This window comes from Primulina eburnea, chromosome 11, assembly GCF_022965805.1.
Source record: "Primulina eburnea isolate SZY01 chromosome 11, ASM2296580v1, whole genome shotgun sequence".
NCBI lineage: Eukaryota > Viridiplantae > Streptophyta > Magnoliopsida > Lamiales > Gesneriaceae > Primulina > Primulina eburnea.
The window spans coordinates 20738252-20757355 of record NC_133111.1 but is presented as its reverse complement, the minus strand read 5'-3'; the positions used below and the strand labels follow the sequence as shown (position 1 = coordinate 20757355).

Genomic DNA, 19104 nt, shown 5'->3' with positions numbered 1-19104 from the left:
AATTCTACAATATGTCTGTACTTGTTCAGCATATACATATCAATAATGCGTTCAAATCAGAAAACACCAGTACATCATAATCTATCTCTATTTCATTCTCATCTTAATGTAGTATACACTATATACAGAAATCTCTGATATCAAAATTTCCTCAACAAGCAAGGACATCAATACTACAGTACAACCAACCCAACAGATATAGCATATCTCCATGCAACTCAGTCAAAGATATTCTTAACAAATGCATTAGTATATATCAATACATATGCAATAGAATCATAAAGAATAGTACATGTTGTGAATTCTGGATCTGTGTTTTCAATTGAACTCTGTTCCCTACAATCTTCGGGAACGCTTCTGGGGACAGACTTTAGCAAAGTGTCCCGGCTGTCCACAAATATTGCATCTACCAGTCACTCCCTGGCATTGCTCGGTGGGATGTCTCCCTCCGCAACTCCTGCAATACACTTCAGTATGGCTTGGACCAGAAACGCTAGAGCTAGATGAACCACTTCCCATCTTCTTGAATGGCTTTTTCCGAGCTTTCAGCAAATCTTGCTTTTCACTCGTACTGCCTCGATCAAATCGAAGAGGGGATTGCTGTGTCTGGGGTTGCTTAACACACAACCTCCCTAGCTGTCTAATCAGACTCGCCTCAGCTCTCTTCACTCTACTCAAAATATCAGCAAAATGGTAAGGTCGCTGCAGATTCATAAATGCAACTACCTCTGAATTCAACCCTCTGATGAACTGATTCGCTATAGCTTCATCATTCCTAATCAAATGAGGAGCAAAGCGCAGTAGAGTAGAGAATTTAGCCACATATTCTTCAATATTCAATTGACCTTGGCTCAAATTCTCAAACTCTGCTTTTTGTCCTCTCGGTACGAGACGGAGAAAAATCATCGATAAAATTCAGTCCTGAATATTTCCCACAAAACCACTGTACCTCTCTGTTCCCACATTCTTATACTGGTAATCCTCCAACTCCTGGCGGCTTCTCGTAACTGATAAGGCACCATTTTAACTCTCTGTTCATCTGTACAATCAAGTAAATCGAACAGTATTTCTATGTCATCAAACCAGTTCTAACAATCTTCTGATGTCTCGGAACCACTCAGAGTCGGCGGCTGCAATAACTGAAATTCTTTCATCTTTTCTTCTAGCTGAGTTTCTGATGCCTCTATCTGTTCAGACGAAGTACTGCCCTTTTCTGAAATTCTTCGAGGCGGTATATCTGATAATCAAACAGATTAGTACATAATCTATACAATCTGTCTCAGCCCTCCTTTGATCATATACCTCTGATCCAGACTCGGTTCTGATTCAGGCTTAACAATTACATGCTGCAATCAACTCAGATACAAACAACATGTAATAGGGAAAGCAGTAAATCATGCTAGCACCCATAATGTAGTTCAACATTATAATAAATCACATGCTAGCAATCACATGCAAGGAAGAAAGTTCAATCTACCCAGCTCATTCTTTTCTATCTCAATTTAAAGAATCTATCAGTTCTGACTATCTCAATCTAAAGGATCTATCGCTCTGATACCACCTGTTGTGGGGACCCAGACGCTAATCTATTTCTTAATCATCATTGGGATTAAATTATCAATTATGATAAACAGGGTCTAAAAATTTTTCTTTTTAAAAATGTAAACGCGGAAGTTAATGGAATCGAAATAATATACATCTCAGTATAAAATACATTTCAGTATAAAAGTACAATACTGCACAATCTCATATTAAGGTTCGGTTACTAAGTTCAAGTAATAAACCAAATCTACCGTAAGTCCGGAATCACCACGCTAACTCTTCTTCTCTCCTCATCCTCTTGACCCCGATCCAGCCCCACCTGTTGTCATGCACACATACAAAACAAGACAACAGCCGGATAACTCCGGTGAGAATAAATCCCAGTATAAAACATGGTAAACATGTATATCTACAATGTAAATCATGAATTATTCTATCATGAATAAACTAAAAGCAATAGGTTTCATAATCTATGAAATCCAATCAAATAAGCATGCAACACAAATCAGTTAAACATGCTACTCAAATCAAATCACAAAAACATGCTATCATAACTGAAAGCAATAGCAATTTGCTCCATAATCTATGAATCCCATTCATCTACGTATGCAGTTCTAATCAAATCATGTCATTACTCGACTCCATGCTGACTCTAGGGATCCCGGTGTGAATAAGACGTCAATGGCTGTCACCTACCCTCCCACTCGGGGTGACTGTACGTCTTATTCCTAGACTTCGGTCTGAGCTGTATCGACGGCTGCAATAGGAGTCAGAGCTGCTCCTAAGCTGAGATACTCCGAACATCTAGAGGTATGACTGTCTGTCAAGACTCTCCTATATGAAATGCAATGCATATAAATCTATAAACAGAGCAGTAGCATATCAGCATATAAACATAGCATATTCATATCAGAATATAACAATAATCTAGTATGTGATTTTATTGGGAAACTCAAATAGGATCTTATTTGAGTTGTGTCTTTCCGAATATCACATGAATTATACTTCTGTCGTCCGTGTCTGACGAAGACGAAGTCTCGAAGCTGGATCTGTCCATATCAATCTGATAATGACAAATCACATAAATACAATATCCGTATATATCTCAGTTCAAAATCTGTTCTGATCAATACTCAACTCGGTATACAATCTGATCCAAGTCAACAATATAACAATGAATCTCAATCAATATCATATCTGATCAATCTAAATCAATACTGATGTTTCGACAGCATAACAATACAATCTGAATAACCCCGTCAATCTGAACATCCCAATTATAATACCAGCACTCATAATCTCAATATCGGTATATTCAAAATCAATAATATACAATTCTGATGTCAAAATCTTAGTCAATATCTTTCGAAAATCATAACAATTACAGAAACAGTTTGTTCTTTAATCTATCTTCAATTCTATAATGTCTACGGTAGTAGCAACACCATATCTGATTCGTATGCGATTCTAGCAACATCATATTTTCAAAACATGTTAAAACGTAACAAAACTTACGTCCTTGTATAGCTCGAGTCTAGAGGAACACGGTACTGCGTTCGGATTCGAATTCTGATACACGGATATTTCAAAATCACAAATCTAAGGGCGTAAGGATTTTCTCTCCAAAAGCTTCGCCTTTTTCTGAATTTTTTGAAGAATGAAACGTGCCATCCACCTCTATATATACTGCACGCAAATTCTGAAACGTGTCTAATTTTTCAAGCTGCACGTCGCACCGTGGGTGCGGTCATGTTTGCACCGCGGGTGCGCTGTGGCCACGGCATGCTTATCATTTTATGAAATTTACGACCGTGGGTGCGGTACATCTTAGACCGCGGGTGCGGTGTGGCTTCTATAAAATTCCCCAACTTTCTGTCCATGCACCGCGGGTGCGGTCATGTCTGGCACCGCAGGTGCGGTGATGTTTCGGCCTCACCTTCAAAATTCCATAATTGCATGACCGCGGGTGCACTCCTGTTCTGAGCGCGGGTGCGGTCTTGCAAACCTTATTTTCTCATGTCTTCTCTACCCTCATTGCATGTCATGCATTCCCATATCTTCCGACTCTCACGTTAATGAAGATTAATAATCTTGGTTTATCAATTCTATAATTCTCGGGCATTACATTTCTCCCCCTCTTAGATCTGAGTTCGTCCTCGAACTCATAAGTAATCAATTCAGATATATCAAGAGAAGTGTTTAATAGAGTTTAAATCAAAACTCATCTCAATGAACCCGTTCTGAAATCTCTTTCTTGTATCAACCTCTGATCTCAAATCTGAAATAAGACTTTATGAAGTATGCTATCATAATACTTCTTAAACTAACTCTGACAGAATTAATCTTGCCATGTTGGTTATACAACATCTGTATAGACCACTCACAGTTCATAGCAAAACAATGCCAGTAGTTGTTATCTAGTCTATTTATCCTAATCAAGGACATATGCAATCTTTAGCTTCAAATACCAATCGTCATCATCTGACGTTGTTTTCTTAAGTCCGTCTACTCTGAATTATCTTAATAGCTATTGTCATACAGTAATTTATACAGTGACAATAAGTCATAACAACTAGTGCTAACATCCCGCACTAAAACTGCATTAGTGCTAACATCCAGCACTAAAGCTGTACCATAGTCTTCCAATATCTGGATAACCCATTCTGACTGCTTGTCAGTCTGTGAAACAATCTAAGAGAGATTTCATGATATATTCTATCACGAATACAAACTCAAGCAAACTCACAATCTGACATAATCTACTCTGGCATTCTGATCTTTTCTGACCACTTCTTGGACACCGATCTGTGTCATTTGGTCATGTTTGTACGTTATCTGGTACAAACTGATAGATATAGATTGAACAATCTGTCACAATCATATCATATCACAATCTGTAAAAAAAAAATGGCAGTAATGTCATTACGAAAGCCATAGAAATGTACTTCCATTTCTATTCCGAACTATACAATTTTGTAATAAATCTTCTGATTTCTATCTTTCTGTCTTTTCTGTTAGCAATTCATACATATCAGTACAATTTCTGCAAACATTTCAATACAAATTCTGTCACAGCTGATCTAATCTGTCTATATTAATATTATCTGCTCGAATATAATATATTCTCAGTCACAAACTTGACAACTGAAGTCACTACAGCGCATTGCTGACACTATCTGTGATTTCAACTTCGAACTATTCGGCGTAACAATCAGTTAATAGGAAAAATTAAAGAAGGAATACCTACCTGGTATTCGGCTCTGACTATCAATATCAATTCTGTTATACAATACTGAAACATTCTGATATCACAAGCTAGTCAATTTCATACAACCACAAAATCATATATCTGTTATTTTGATCGATGCTCCATTCTGATTATCAATCAAGCTCTGAACATTCTGATCGCATTTCTGAATAGCTGTACCTCTCGAAAATAACTCTGATACAATTGAACTGTATATATTCTCAACGTTTCACAATAATCTGTATTATATACGGATTCAAACAATAGTAATATCAAATCAGATACAAAATATCAGTAACAGATACAGATCTAGTGAAATCAGTGAACTCATAAAACAATGATTTCTGGTAAATATCTTCATGTCATTCTGATCAACTGCTATATCTTATCTGTGTTAGAGTAGGTGCCCGTCGAGCCAAGTGTTGGCCGAGTGTTCACAATGAAACTCTATGTATAAGCAATCTTTATTTTAGTAATATTTGAAATTATTACTTTGGCACATCTTTATCTGTATACCCATGCTAGTTGCATAGATAAAGCCCTTGAATATACAAATTGTAGAAAGAATATGAGATGCTCATATGATGAGTATCATGAAACTCATATTTGTAATACTGTATATTATAAACGGTTCCTAGTCGATTCAGCCGCCACTAAGAAGGATATAGGCCGCTCGAGTTCGAGACTAGTATCTGCGATGTGAGTACCTGTTACTACTTAAATAATAATTCACCCAAGTGTAGGTTGTCTGCAAGTAATATATTTCGTAAGTACGAGATCGATCCACAGAGAGGTTATTTTGAGTTTAAATTTATTAATTTATAGATTACCAAATGCAAGACTGAAGTTTACAAATTATAAATATTGTCAAGGCTTGAGGATTTATTCTTGGTTTATGTAATATTGTTTAACTAAAAGTGAAACAAAAGAAACTACCATAAATAATGGTTCCAAGAAAATTAAACACAATCATAATCTAATATAGTTCCCACTATAGAAAATACCGAATTAACCGATATTTTATATATGGTACCCATGATTATATTATAACTATATAAATAAATAATTGCATAAAGTAAATGTTAGATTAAATCATTATATTTCATTTAGAACAACCGGCAGAGCCACGCTATTGCCTAAATGAAATATATTGATTTAATAAGTTAATTGCAGTAAAGTAAAAGTTAGTTGCGATAAAGTAAATGTTAGTTGCGGAAAATAAAAGTTAGTTGCGATAAAGTAAATGTTAGATTGTTAGATATTAGTATTAAATCATAATATTTCATTTAAAACAACCGGCAGAGCCACGCTATCATCTAAATGAAATATTATGATATTATTATATAAATATACATATATATATATCTATATATATATAATAATAAATGATGAAATATTTATTGTATCAAAATTAAACAACAAATCAAGATAACCACTTTAATGGTATCAAGCATTTGATGTAAATTGATAACAACAAATAATTCATTTTTATACCTACAATAAAAATAAGTTAGCTAAATGAAAAGAGATAAAGAAATAATATACAAAATATAAACAATCTTACTTCACCAAGAATGCATCCTCTTCACCTTGACATAATAGATTTAGCTTGCCATGAACTTACTTTTGATCAACACTAAAATATCACTCATAGTTGAGAAAATGAAAGAAAATATATTTAAACTTAGAACTTTGATACACACTCACACTATATTTTACAATGAGATAGAATGATTCTCAAGCTAGCACAACGCCTCTATTTATAGGCCAAATGAAAGAAAGAGTCAAAAATTCTATTAATGCCATGTAGTTGTAATAGTATTCTTTGTCTCCTCAACTCCAATTCCATGTCCCTTCTTTCAATGCCTTGTTCCACGACTTTTCTCAGCACTTTGACTCTGATTAAGGCCACAAACATGTGGGGAATTTTGTGTAGATGAGTTTGGCCACTTGATTCACCTCATTTGGATAAATATTGAAATAGTTATGAATTTTTTACTAAATGATGGTCATAGTAAAAGTAAATGTGTCCTCCTTTTGATCTTTGCACAATTTGATCATCTTAATGAGCTTTTTAGGCAATCATGTCTTCTGCAAAGTTGTAAATAACTTCTCAAGGATTCCAACCATGTTTGAGTCACCTCCATTTGAATTTTCTAGCTTGAGTTATCATTATTTTACCAACACGTAAAAAACCTGAAAATAAAACAAATTTAGTAAGACATTTAAATATAAACAAACAATACTAAAATAACATAATTTATAATTTTAATGAAACTTAAAATTTTAAAATACAGGTTTTAACATATAATAAATTATTAATTTTAAGTTTCATCACACCCCCACACTATCTTATTACTAGTCCCTTAGTAATAAAATTTATCGGAAAGTCACAACCTAGATTCTTTATTCCTTTTATATATTCAAATACAAACATATTCATTAAAAACAAAATCATATACCGATTTATATATATATATATATATATTCGTTTAATATAATAATATATAATTAGATGTGTTTTTATTCTTATTTTCACATAATATATAAAGTAACAATATATATATAATTTTTAATTTCTAAAAAAATTTATAATAATATAGTCAAAAAGATAATTCTCACCACCCACCATAACATGTATAATATCAAGAATATTATTGTAAAAGCCTCAACTCCATATAATCTTTCAGGTCAAAATGTTTACGGAATAGCTAGTTTTCACTCATGGAGTTGGAATGAATATTAACTCTCATCGAAAAAGGCCAAGTATTAAAGCAGACAATTAATTAAACTAATATTGAAAACAAAATAGGAAAATTTACAAAGAATAAAATCCCTTTTTTTTTTCTTTTTTCTTTTTTCTTTTTTTCTTTTTTTCATTTTTTCTTTTTTTTTTTTTTTTTGTTGAGAACATTGATTGATGTTTTTAGAACACATTGATAGTACATCAATCAAATCTAAAAAAAATTTACACTGAATAAAGTATTTTGCAGTCCGTTATTTATTTACTTCTTTTTTTTTTCAATAAATATTTTTTTTTAGGGGATTTATATTCTTGTAATAAACCATTTTTTAATAATCAATAAAAGTTTATTAATTGTTTTCTCATTTCTCATCACTCACTCACAAAAGATGTGTGAGTATATATTATACTTTTACAAAAGAATTCTTTCAATTATACATGTTAACAACCATACAAACCATATCTTTTAACTATATTCTCATAAAAATTTTAGAAATTATTTTATTTGAAAACACACACAATTATATACATATATGTAAATAAATAAACACATCAATTATATATTTTAATTAATTGATCAAAATATATATGTATATAAATTGGTACATATGAAAACTAATTTTTCTTGTAGTCTGTAATTTGAATATAATGAATATTAAAATCTAGTGTATTGCGATTTTCCGATAATTATTAACTAATGTGTCTCAGGTGCATTTTACTGACACCTTACTCGACATTGAACTAAAAAGTATTATTATTATTACTACATATTTTTATTTTTTATATAATAAAAAAAACTAAGAAGAGAAGAAGAAGAAGAAGAAGAAGAAGAAGAAGAAATTATTCATACCTTAAAAAAAAAACATTAAAAACATACCGTTGAATCGCAAGTTTAGCATCACATGAATTTTCTTTTCTTACTCTTGGATGTTGGCCAATTAAGTTGAGATAAGAATGGATCTGGTTCATGACTAAATCCTTGCAGTAAATCAATAAGTTCACCTTCACTTGTAGCAGAAACTAACATCCTTCGCGAAGCTAATGAAATAAATCCCTGTTCCACAACATCATCAAGAAACGATAACAGTTTATCATAATAATTGTTAACATTTAACAAACCAATTGGCTTATTGTGGATATTTAATTGTGCCCAACAAACAGTATGAAATATTTCTTCCAAAGTACCGAAACCTCCTGGCAGAGCAATGAAAGCATCTGAATGTTCAATCATTTGAGTAATTCGTTCATACATGTTGTCCACTTGCATTTCTTCTCCTATTGTTGGTCCTGTAAGATTGGCTAAAGTAATCGGAATAATGCCTAAGACTTCACTTCCACCTGCATGCGCAGTTTTTGCAACTTTTCCCATGAGGCCAACTTCACCACCACCATATACCAAATGAATCTTGTTTTTAGCAAGTGCTATTCCAAGCTTTTCTGCTACTTCTTCATAAATTGAATCTTTTCCTGCACTAGATCCACAAAATACACAAATATTTTTGATTTTACTTACCGTAGACGTTGACATGTTGAGAAATATGTTTTCTGTAATTGTTAGATCACAGCATATGAATTTATAAGCGTAACATGCCAAAAGTCAATATTTAAACAGGAAATTATTATTATTAAAAGAAAACAAATATATACAGCGTAGTTGTGATTGTGGCTCACATCTTCCTCTGATTTTACGTTCAGTAACGGCTTCAACGCCTTCTATGAGTCGAGGATATGCTTCCCATCCAATTTTCTTATAAATTGGAAAACAGGGTCTTTTAATGTCAGATTCCCAAGACGAGATTGTATATATATATTTACTTATCTAAATAGACATGCGTTACTACAGTAGGATCTTTGTAAGGCTGATTCCACCGTCCATATTGATATTCCTCCTGTTGAAATTGCTACCATAGTTTAAGAAGTTCATTTTGCACGTACCCACTAGAATTCGTATCAAGAACCTCTAGAAAATTATCCAAAGGCTCTTTACTCAGACCATTTTTAATGAATAAAATTTTATCTTCTCTATTCATTGATGTCATTCCAACATTTTTGCATTTCCCATTACAAGTCCACCTTGCACATTTATAACATCCACCTATACGTTTAGCTCTTCGCTTTTTGGCATATGTGCTTTTACCAAATCCTGGCATATGTCTTATTATTAATTCACTTGCTTCCCCAACCAATCGGACTTTTGCTTCAATTATCAAACGGATATCATCCGGTATACCATATGACATCATCAACCTTAGCCGCTCACATCTAGCATTATAAATTTTTTTCAACGCATTATCAGGTAAACAAGCAAAATATTTACGAAGATTCATAATACACGCATCCATATTATTATTATTATTATTATATATATATTTCAATTATTTTGGGAAAACTGAAGAAACCGACTTAAACAGTCACGGAGTACCGTTATCCGCCACTTAACCGGGAAATGAACTAGAATCTGCAAAACAAAACAAAAATATCAAACAACTATTGTGGATCATATAAAGGCATAAACTCATCATTAAGAATTTCATTTTCTATAAAAGGCTTAAGTCTTTGCCCATTAACTTTAAACACGTCATTATTTTTAGGATTTTCAATATCAACAGCACCATGAGGATACACAAATTTGACTATAAATGGTCCTGACCACCTCGATCTTAGTTTACATGGAAATAAATGCAAACGAGAATTATAAAGCAAAACTTTTTGTCCAATTTCAAATGACTTTCTCATAATATTTTTATCATGAAAGACTTTAGTTTTATCTTTATAAATCTTTGAATTTTCATATGCATCATTTCTTAATTCTTCAAGTTCATTTATTTGCAATTTTCTTAATTTAGATGCATCATCTAAATTAATATTAAATGCTTTAATTGCCCAATAAGCTTTATGTTCAAGTTCAACCGGTAAATGACAATGCTTACCAAAAACTAACCTATATGGTGACATCCCTAATGATGTTTTGAATGCAGTTCTATATGCCCATAATGCATCAGTTAATCTTAAAGACCAATCTTTTCGATTTGGATTAACTGTTTTTTCTAAAATTTGTTTTATTTCTCTATTTGCAAGTTCAACTTGACCATTACTTTGAGGATGATATGGGGTAGAAACTTTATGTGTAATGCCATATTTTCTTAATAAAGAAGAAAATGATTTATTTATAAAATGACTTCCCCCATCACTAATTATTGCCCTAGGTATTCCAAATCGACTAAAAATATTTTCTTTTAAAAATTTTATAACAACTTTATGATCATTAGTTCTACATGCAATCGCTTCAATCCATTTTGAAACATAATCAACAGCGACTAAAATGTACGTATATCCAAAAGATAATGGAAATGGACCCATAAAATCTATCCCCCAACTATCAAATATTTCAATAATTATGATTGGATTTAAAGGCATCATGTTTCGTTTTGAAATTGATCCCATCTTCTGACAATTTTCACAAGATTTGCAAAATAAATGCGTATCTTTGAATAAAGACGGCCAATAAAATCCACATTGTAAGATTTTTGTAGCTGTTTTATTAGATGAAAAATGACCTCCACATGCTTCAGAATGACAAAATTTAATAACATTACTTACTTCATTGTCGGGTATGCATCGTCGAAAAATTTGGTCAGGACAATACTTAAATAAGTAAGGATCATCCCAATAAAATTTTTTAACTTCTATCAAGAATTTATTCTTATCCTGTGAATTCCAATGAGAAGGCATTTTATTTGTCACAAGAAAATTTACAATGTTAGCAAACCATGGCATAATAGTAGCATAAAACAACTGATCATCTGGAAAATTTTCATTTATTGGTATTTCATTATGAGATGATTCAGTCATTATTCTAGATAAATGATCGGCTACAACATTTTCTTTTCTTTTTTATCTTTAATTATAATATCAAATTCTTGTAACAATAAAATCCACCGTATTAATCTTGGCTTAGCATCTTGTTTATTTGATAAATATTTTATGGCAGAATGATCGGTGTAAACAATAGTAGTAGAACCAATTAAATAAGATCGAAACTTATCTAATGCAAATACTACTGAAAGTAATTCTTTTTCAGTAGTTGAATAATTTATTTGGGCACTATTTAAGGTTCTACTAGCATAATAGATTGCATAAGGTTTTCCTTCTTTTCTTTGTCCTAACACAGCTCTTATAGCATAATCACTTGCATCACACATTAATTCAAATAGGTAAAGACCAATCTGGAGGTTGTAAAATAGGTGATGTAATTAAAAGATTAATTATTTTTTTAAAAGCATTTTCACATTTTTGAGTCCATTCGAATTGTGTATCTTTTGTTAAAAGATTTGAAATTGGTTTAGATATTATGCTGAAATTTTTTATAAACCTTCTATAAAATCCTGCATGACCCAAGAATGATCGAACTTCTTTGACCGTTTTTGGTGATGTTAAATTAGAAATAACATCAACTTTGGCTTTATCAACTTCAATTCCTTTTTCAGATATCACATGTCCTAAGACAATCCCAGATTTACCATATAATGACATTTTTCCCAATTTAAAACAAGATTTTTTTCTTCACATCTTTTTAATACTTTTTCTAGATTTTTAAGACAATTTTCAAATGAGTTTCCAAAAACAGTTATATCATCCATAAAAACTTCTACATATTCTTCAATCATATCACTGAAAATACTTAACATGCATCTTTGAAAAGTAGCCGGAGCATTGCATAAACCAAATGGCATTCTTTTAAATGCAAAAGTTCCGAAAGGACAAGTAAAAGTAGTTTTTTCTTGATCTTCTAATGATATAGGTATTTGATAATACCCCGAATACCCATCAAGAAAACAGTAATAAGAATTTCCTGCTACTTTTTCTAAAATTTGATCTAAAAATGGTAGTGGGAAATGATCTTTTCTAGTTGCATCATTTAATTTTCTATAATCAATACACATACGCCAACTAGATGGAATCCTAGTTTGTAATAACTCTCCTTTTTCATTTTTTATAACAGTGATGCCTGACTTTTTAGGTACTACTTGTGTTGGACTTACCCATTTACTATCTGAGATTGGATAGATAATTCCAGCGTCTAATAGTTTTAATACTTCATTCTTAACAACTTCTTTCATATGTGGATTTAACCTTCTTTGCGGTTGTTGATACGTTTTAGCATTTTCTTCCAAGTGAATTTTATGTGTACAAATTAAAGGATTCATACCTTTTATATCTTTCAAAGTCCATCCAATTGCATTTTTATATTTTTAAGTAATTGAATTAAATCTTCTTCTTGATTTGGTAGAAGAGTGGAAGAAATTACAACAGGAAATGTTTTATTTTGACCAAGAAATACATATTTCAATTCTAATGGTAAAGCTTTTAATTCAAGTTTTATATTATCATCTTCTTTAAAATTATTTTCAGACTCCAAACTTTCTACTGAAAAAACTTCACATTGTTGATTTAAGTTTTCTTCTTGTATATTTTCTTCCACAATTGTTTGAATTTCATTATCATCTTCATTTTCATTTTCATTAATACTTGGTTGTTTACATAAATTAAACACATTAAGTTCTAGAGTCATATTTCCAAAAGACAATTTCATTATTCCATTTCGACAATTAATTAAAGCATTTGAAGTTGCTAGAAATGGTCGTCCCAATATTACTGGAATTTCATTATGTACTTCTATTGGTTGTGTATCCAAAACAATAAAATCTACTGGATATATGAATTTATCAACTTGAACCAACACATCTTCTACAATACCTCTAGGTATTTTGATTGACCTATCCGCCAGTAAAAGAGTAACAGAAGTGGGTTTTAATTCTCCTAAATTAAGTTTTTCATAAACTGAATAAGGAAGTAAATTCACACTTGCTCCCAAATCCAACAAAGCTTTTTTAATTTTATTTTCTCCAATAATACATGAAATTGTTGGACAACCAGGATCTTTATATTTTAAACTAGAATTATTTTGAAGAATAGAACTTACTTGTTCAGCCAAGAATGCTTTTTTCTTCACATGCAATTTTCTCTTCACAGTACATAAGTCTTTTAAAAATTTTGCATAAGAAGGTACTTGTTTAATAGCATCTATAATGGAATATTTATCTTCACTTGTTTAAAAACTTCATAGATATCAGAATCACTTTTTTGTTTTTTATGATTTGTTAATGCATGAGGAAATGGTGGAGGTTTATTTGACTTATTTACTATTTCAGATTGATTTATCATTCACCATATTATTCTTAAGGTATCATCATTCTCAAAAGTATCAGGATTATCATCCTTACTCTTTGATTTTAAATAATCCTTGTTTTCATTACTATATGGATCATTAACTATTTTACCATTTCTAAGGGTAATAACAGATTTTATTTGATCAACTTTTTCATTTTTTAATTCTTGATTTTGATTTTTAGGATTAGGTTGAGGTTGAGATGGAAATTTTCCTTTTTCATGAATATTAAGTGCAGATGCAAATTTTGCAAGAGTTTCTTTCAAATCACTCATAGATTGACTGTTTTGAATATTGATAGACTCTTGCTTTTGGATAAATGCATGAATTACATCTTCAAAGTTTTTTCTTGGAGGTGTAACATAAGGAATATAACCTTGATGATTTTGGTTATTTTGAAAATATTGTTGTGACGGTTGTGCATTATTATCATTCCTCCAACTAAAATTAGGATGATTTTTCCATCCCGGATTATATGATGGTGAAAAAGGATCTAGTATTGGTTTTTTATAATTGTTAACATAGTTTGCTTGTTCATGGAGACATTCTTTAAATGAAGGTAATGTTGGACAATCTTTTGTAGCATGATCATGTGTATCACATATATGACAAACAATTTCTTGAATACTTTTTAATTGACCACTCTTTTTCATTTCTAATGACTCAATTTTTCTTGCTAAAGATGCAAGTTTAGCTTGAATATCTGTATCATCTTTAAGATTATAGATACCACCCCCATTTGTTGAATTATTGTTTTTAGTTGTTGGTGGTTCTATTGTGCCTATATTATCCCAATTTTGAGCATTTTCTGCTAATGAATCCAAATATTCCATAGCTTCATTTGGGTTTTTATCTTCAAAAGTTCCATTACACATGAATTCTATCATTTGCCTATCTTTAGGTATTAGACCTTCATAAAAGTGAGAAACTATTCTCCATGTTTCAAAACCATGATGTGGGCATATATTAAGTAATTCTTTATATCTATCCCAACATTGATAAAACGTTTCTCCTTGTTTTTGAGAAAAAGTTGTTGCATTTCTTCCCATGATCTTATTGAACTTGATCTTAAATTTTGTAGCCATGTTTTAGCTTTATCTTTTAAAGAAAAAGGGAAAAGCTTTAATCGAACTATATCCATGCTACAATTTTGATCATTATAAGTGTTACAAACTTCCTCAAATTCTCTTAGATGTAAATATGGATTTTCAGAATCTAAGCCATGAAAATTTGGTAAAAGTTGAATAATTTGAGGTTTAAAATTGAAATTAGATGCATCGGGAGGAAAAACTAAACAAGATGGGGCACTAGTTCTAATAGGGTTCATATGGTGCCTAAGTGTTCTTAATTGATCATGTTCTTGATTATTATTATTATTATTGTTATTATTATCATTATCTTGATTATTTGAATTATCATCCATATTTAAATTATTTTCAGATACTCGAATAAGTCTACCACTTTTTTTTCGACTCCAAACACTCATACAAGTAAAAACACACAATACTTATAAATAAAACATATATAACAAATATAAACTTAATTTATACCTCCCCGGCAACGGCGCCAAAAACTTTTTACTACTTAAATAATAATTCACCCAAGTGTAGGTTGTCTGCAAGTAATATATTTCGTAAGTACGAGATCGATCCACAGAGAGGTTATTTTGAGTTTAAATTTATTAATTTATAGAGTACCAAATGCAAGACTGAAGTTTACAAATTATAAATATTGTCAAGGCTTGAGGATTTATTCTTGGTTTATGTAATATTGTTTAACTAAAAGTGAAACAAAAGAAACTACCATAAATAATGGTTCCAAGAAAATTAAACACACTCATAATCTAATATAGTTCCCACTATAGAAAATACCGAATTAACCGATATTTTATATATGGTACCTATGATTATATTATAACTATATAAATAAATAATTGCATAAAGTAAATGTTAGATTAAATCATTATATTTCATTTAGAACAACCGGCAGAGCCACGCTATTGCCTAAATGAAATATATTGATTTAATAAGTTAATTGCAGTAAAGTAAAAGTTAGTTGCGATAAAGTAAATGTTAGTTGCGGAAAATAAAAGTTAGTTGCGATAAAGTAAATGTTAGATTGTTAGATATTAGTATTAAATCATAATATTTCATTTAAAACAACCGGCAGAGCCACGCTATCATCTAAATGAAATATTATGATATTATTATATAAATATACATATATATATATCTATATATATATAATAATAAATGATGAAATATTTATTGTATCAAAATTAAACAACAAATCAAGATAACTACTTTAATGGTATCAAGCATTTGATGTAAATTGATAACAACAAATAATTCATTTTTATACCTACAATAAAAATAAGTTAGCTAAATGAAAAGAGATAAAGAAATAATATACAAAATATAAACAATCTTACTTTCACCAAGAATGCATCCTCTTCACCTTGACATAATAGATTTAGCTTGCCATGAACTTACTTTTGATCAACACTAAAATATCACTCATAGTTGAGAAAATGAAAGAAAATATATTTAAACTTAGAACTTTGATACACACTCACACTATATTTTACAATGAGATAGAATGATTCTCAAGCTAGCACAAGGCCTCTATTTATAGGCCAAATGAAAGAAAGAGTCAAAAATTCTATTAATGCCATGTAGTTGTAATAGTATTCTTTGTCTCCTCAACTCCAATTCCATGTCCCTTCTTTCAATGCCTTGTTCCACGACTTTTCTCACCACTTTGACTCTGATTAAGGCCACAAACATGTGGGGAATTTTGTGTAGATGAGTTTGGCCACTTGATTCACCTCATTTGGATAAATATTGAAATAGTTATGAATTTTTTACTAAATGATGGTCATAGTAAAAGTAAATGTGTCCTCCTTTTGATCTTTGCACAATTTGATCATCTTAATGAGGCTTTTAGGCAATCATGTCTTCTGCAAAGTTGTAAATAACTTCTCAAGGATTCCAACCATGTTTGAGTCACCTCCATTTGAATTATCTAGCTTGAGTTATCATTATTTTACCAACACGTAAAAAACCTGAAAATAAAACAAATTTAGTAAGACATTTAAATATAAACAAACAATACTAAAATAACATAATTTATAATTTTAATGAAACTTAAAATTTTAAAATACAGGTTTTAACATATAATAAATTATTAATTTTAAGTTTCATCAGTACCATGTTTCATTGGTAGGGGACATTGTGATGTCCGAACATGCAGATAGGTGCTCCTGGTAGAGTGCACTGAACAACCCTCCATTAAAGGACTTTCCAAGTGGTTCTCACTTATCGAGTGGAAACGTCCTGGTTTATGGTTGTACACCATTAGTCCTTATGACCCGGGACAACATTGAGACTCTATGTGCTAGTGTTTCACTTTGACTTGTTTACCGACTCTTATGGGGTCATCAGGTGGCAAGGTTGGGTGATCTGTCGAAACATATAGGAGTCGATGCATTGTAGTCGGGGATTCACCACTTACCTTCGGGTATGGATATCCTATGTGTTATCATGTGTATGTAGGTTGAAATCTCTGGCCAGAGTATGGTGGTAATTATGAAAGGGGTTTCATAGATTACACCATCGATGCAACTACGACATGACACATAGTATCAATTTATTGACAACTCTCGATAAACCAATGGTTGTCGAATCGATCGGGATATATGAGTTGAAGGGACCGTACTGTACGCTAACCATAATTGAATGGTTCTTGCAGGTACTATCATTTGATACCTAGGGAATCATGTAAGCGATGCTGCTAGGCGTTTAACATGGTTGGTTGGGTACTATCAGACTTGAGTTCTGACATTCTTTTTATCAAGGTGTTGATAAGTAAGAATGGAGCAATTGGGGTATGCTCGTATAAGGACATGTTTAGTCCGAATCACATGGAGATGTGAACCCACGGCTAGTTGTATCAATGAACCATTGAGGGCCACACAAGTACTAGCTTTCTAGATCCCGTTGAGAAGTAAAAATAGTTCAATGTGTTGAACGGCTTATAAAGGAGTTTATAAGCGTAAGGAAAATTAGAAGTATGACTTCTATAAAGGAGAAAATAGTTCAATGTGTTGAACGACTTATAAATGAGTTTATAAGTGTAAAGAAAAATAGAAGTATGACTTCTATGAGAGAAATGTAAATTTTAATTTAAAGAAGTGTTCCTAAATTAAAATTGGCCGAGTGAATAATGCAATTGAAAATTGTGATTTTCATAAACATTATTATGGACTAAATTAAATTAATTCAAGTGTTGAATTAATTAAATAATATTAAGTCTTGAAGAGCTCAATTAAAATAATTATTTAACTAGTGGGACTTGGGTAAATTCAAGTAATGTTTAATTAGTCTCAAATATGTTTGAGATAATTAAAATTTAGTCCAAGGTTTTAATTTGATTAAAAACCATATAATATGCATGCATGGGAGGTGAAAGGTTGGGAGACTACTTTTTGTGTTTTCAAGGTATGGCATGCAACTTTTTGGAACAACTTTTCCCACAACCAAAAAAAATTGTCTCTCCTTCTCTCCTAGCATGAATAGTGGCCGAGTTACTATTCACATTTTAGTCTCCAAGTTTTTCTCTCAATTTTCTTCTTCAATTGTTGAGGAAAGAAATCACTTCTCTTTGAAAAATCTTCTTATTTTTCTAGTGCAAAATAAGAAGGGTTCTAGCTAGTTCGTGGTGGGCTTGATTGGAAGAAAGGAGTCCAAAAGAAAGGTGAAGCTTGTAGATTGTCTACCTTCAAGAGCTAAGGTGTTTACACCTTAGTTGGAGCCACAATCAATCTTTGAGATTGATAGGTACATTTCTTAACACACTATGAATGTCATTTTGTTTTTATTGTATTTGCTACACATTATATGAGAGGTGGCCGAAATTTTTGCTAGAAAATATGATTTTCGAAATTTTTGTTGCTTCCGTTGCGCTTCCGGTCACCGTAACCGATCCCCTTTCAAGTGGTATCCGAGCTATGGTTACGATTTTGTGTAGCAACTTCAAGATATTATATTGATATTGATTTCTAACCGCATGAGACCGAAAATTTGCAACGAAACTCAAGGCTTGTTGGGGCGTTTTTCGGGCAGCATGTTGCTGCCCGTTTCGGGCAGCTCGGGCTGCCCGAGGGGCTGCCCATTTCGGGCAGCAAGGGCAGCCCCAACAGCCCAACATTTTTTAAATAAAAAAAAACAAAAAAAAAAAAATTTGGTAAGTTGGCCGGAATCCGGCGACGGAGCTCCGGCGACGGCGAAGACGGCTAGGGTTTCCAAAAGTGTTTTGGAATATCAAAGTGTCATGGGTCTTGAG

General features: G+C 31.7%; 1 non-coding gene across 1 annotated transcript; it reads left to right on the top strand.

Annotated features, from left to right (window-relative positions):
* The first annotated feature begins 14706 nt into the window (after positions 1–14706).
* Positions 14707–14816, top strand: LOC140806461 (small nucleolar RNA R71). The gene has a single exon (XR_012112534.1). It is a non-coding gene; the product is annotated as a small nucleolar RNA R71 (small nucleolar RNA).
* Positions 14817–19104: the final 4288 nt, after the last annotated feature.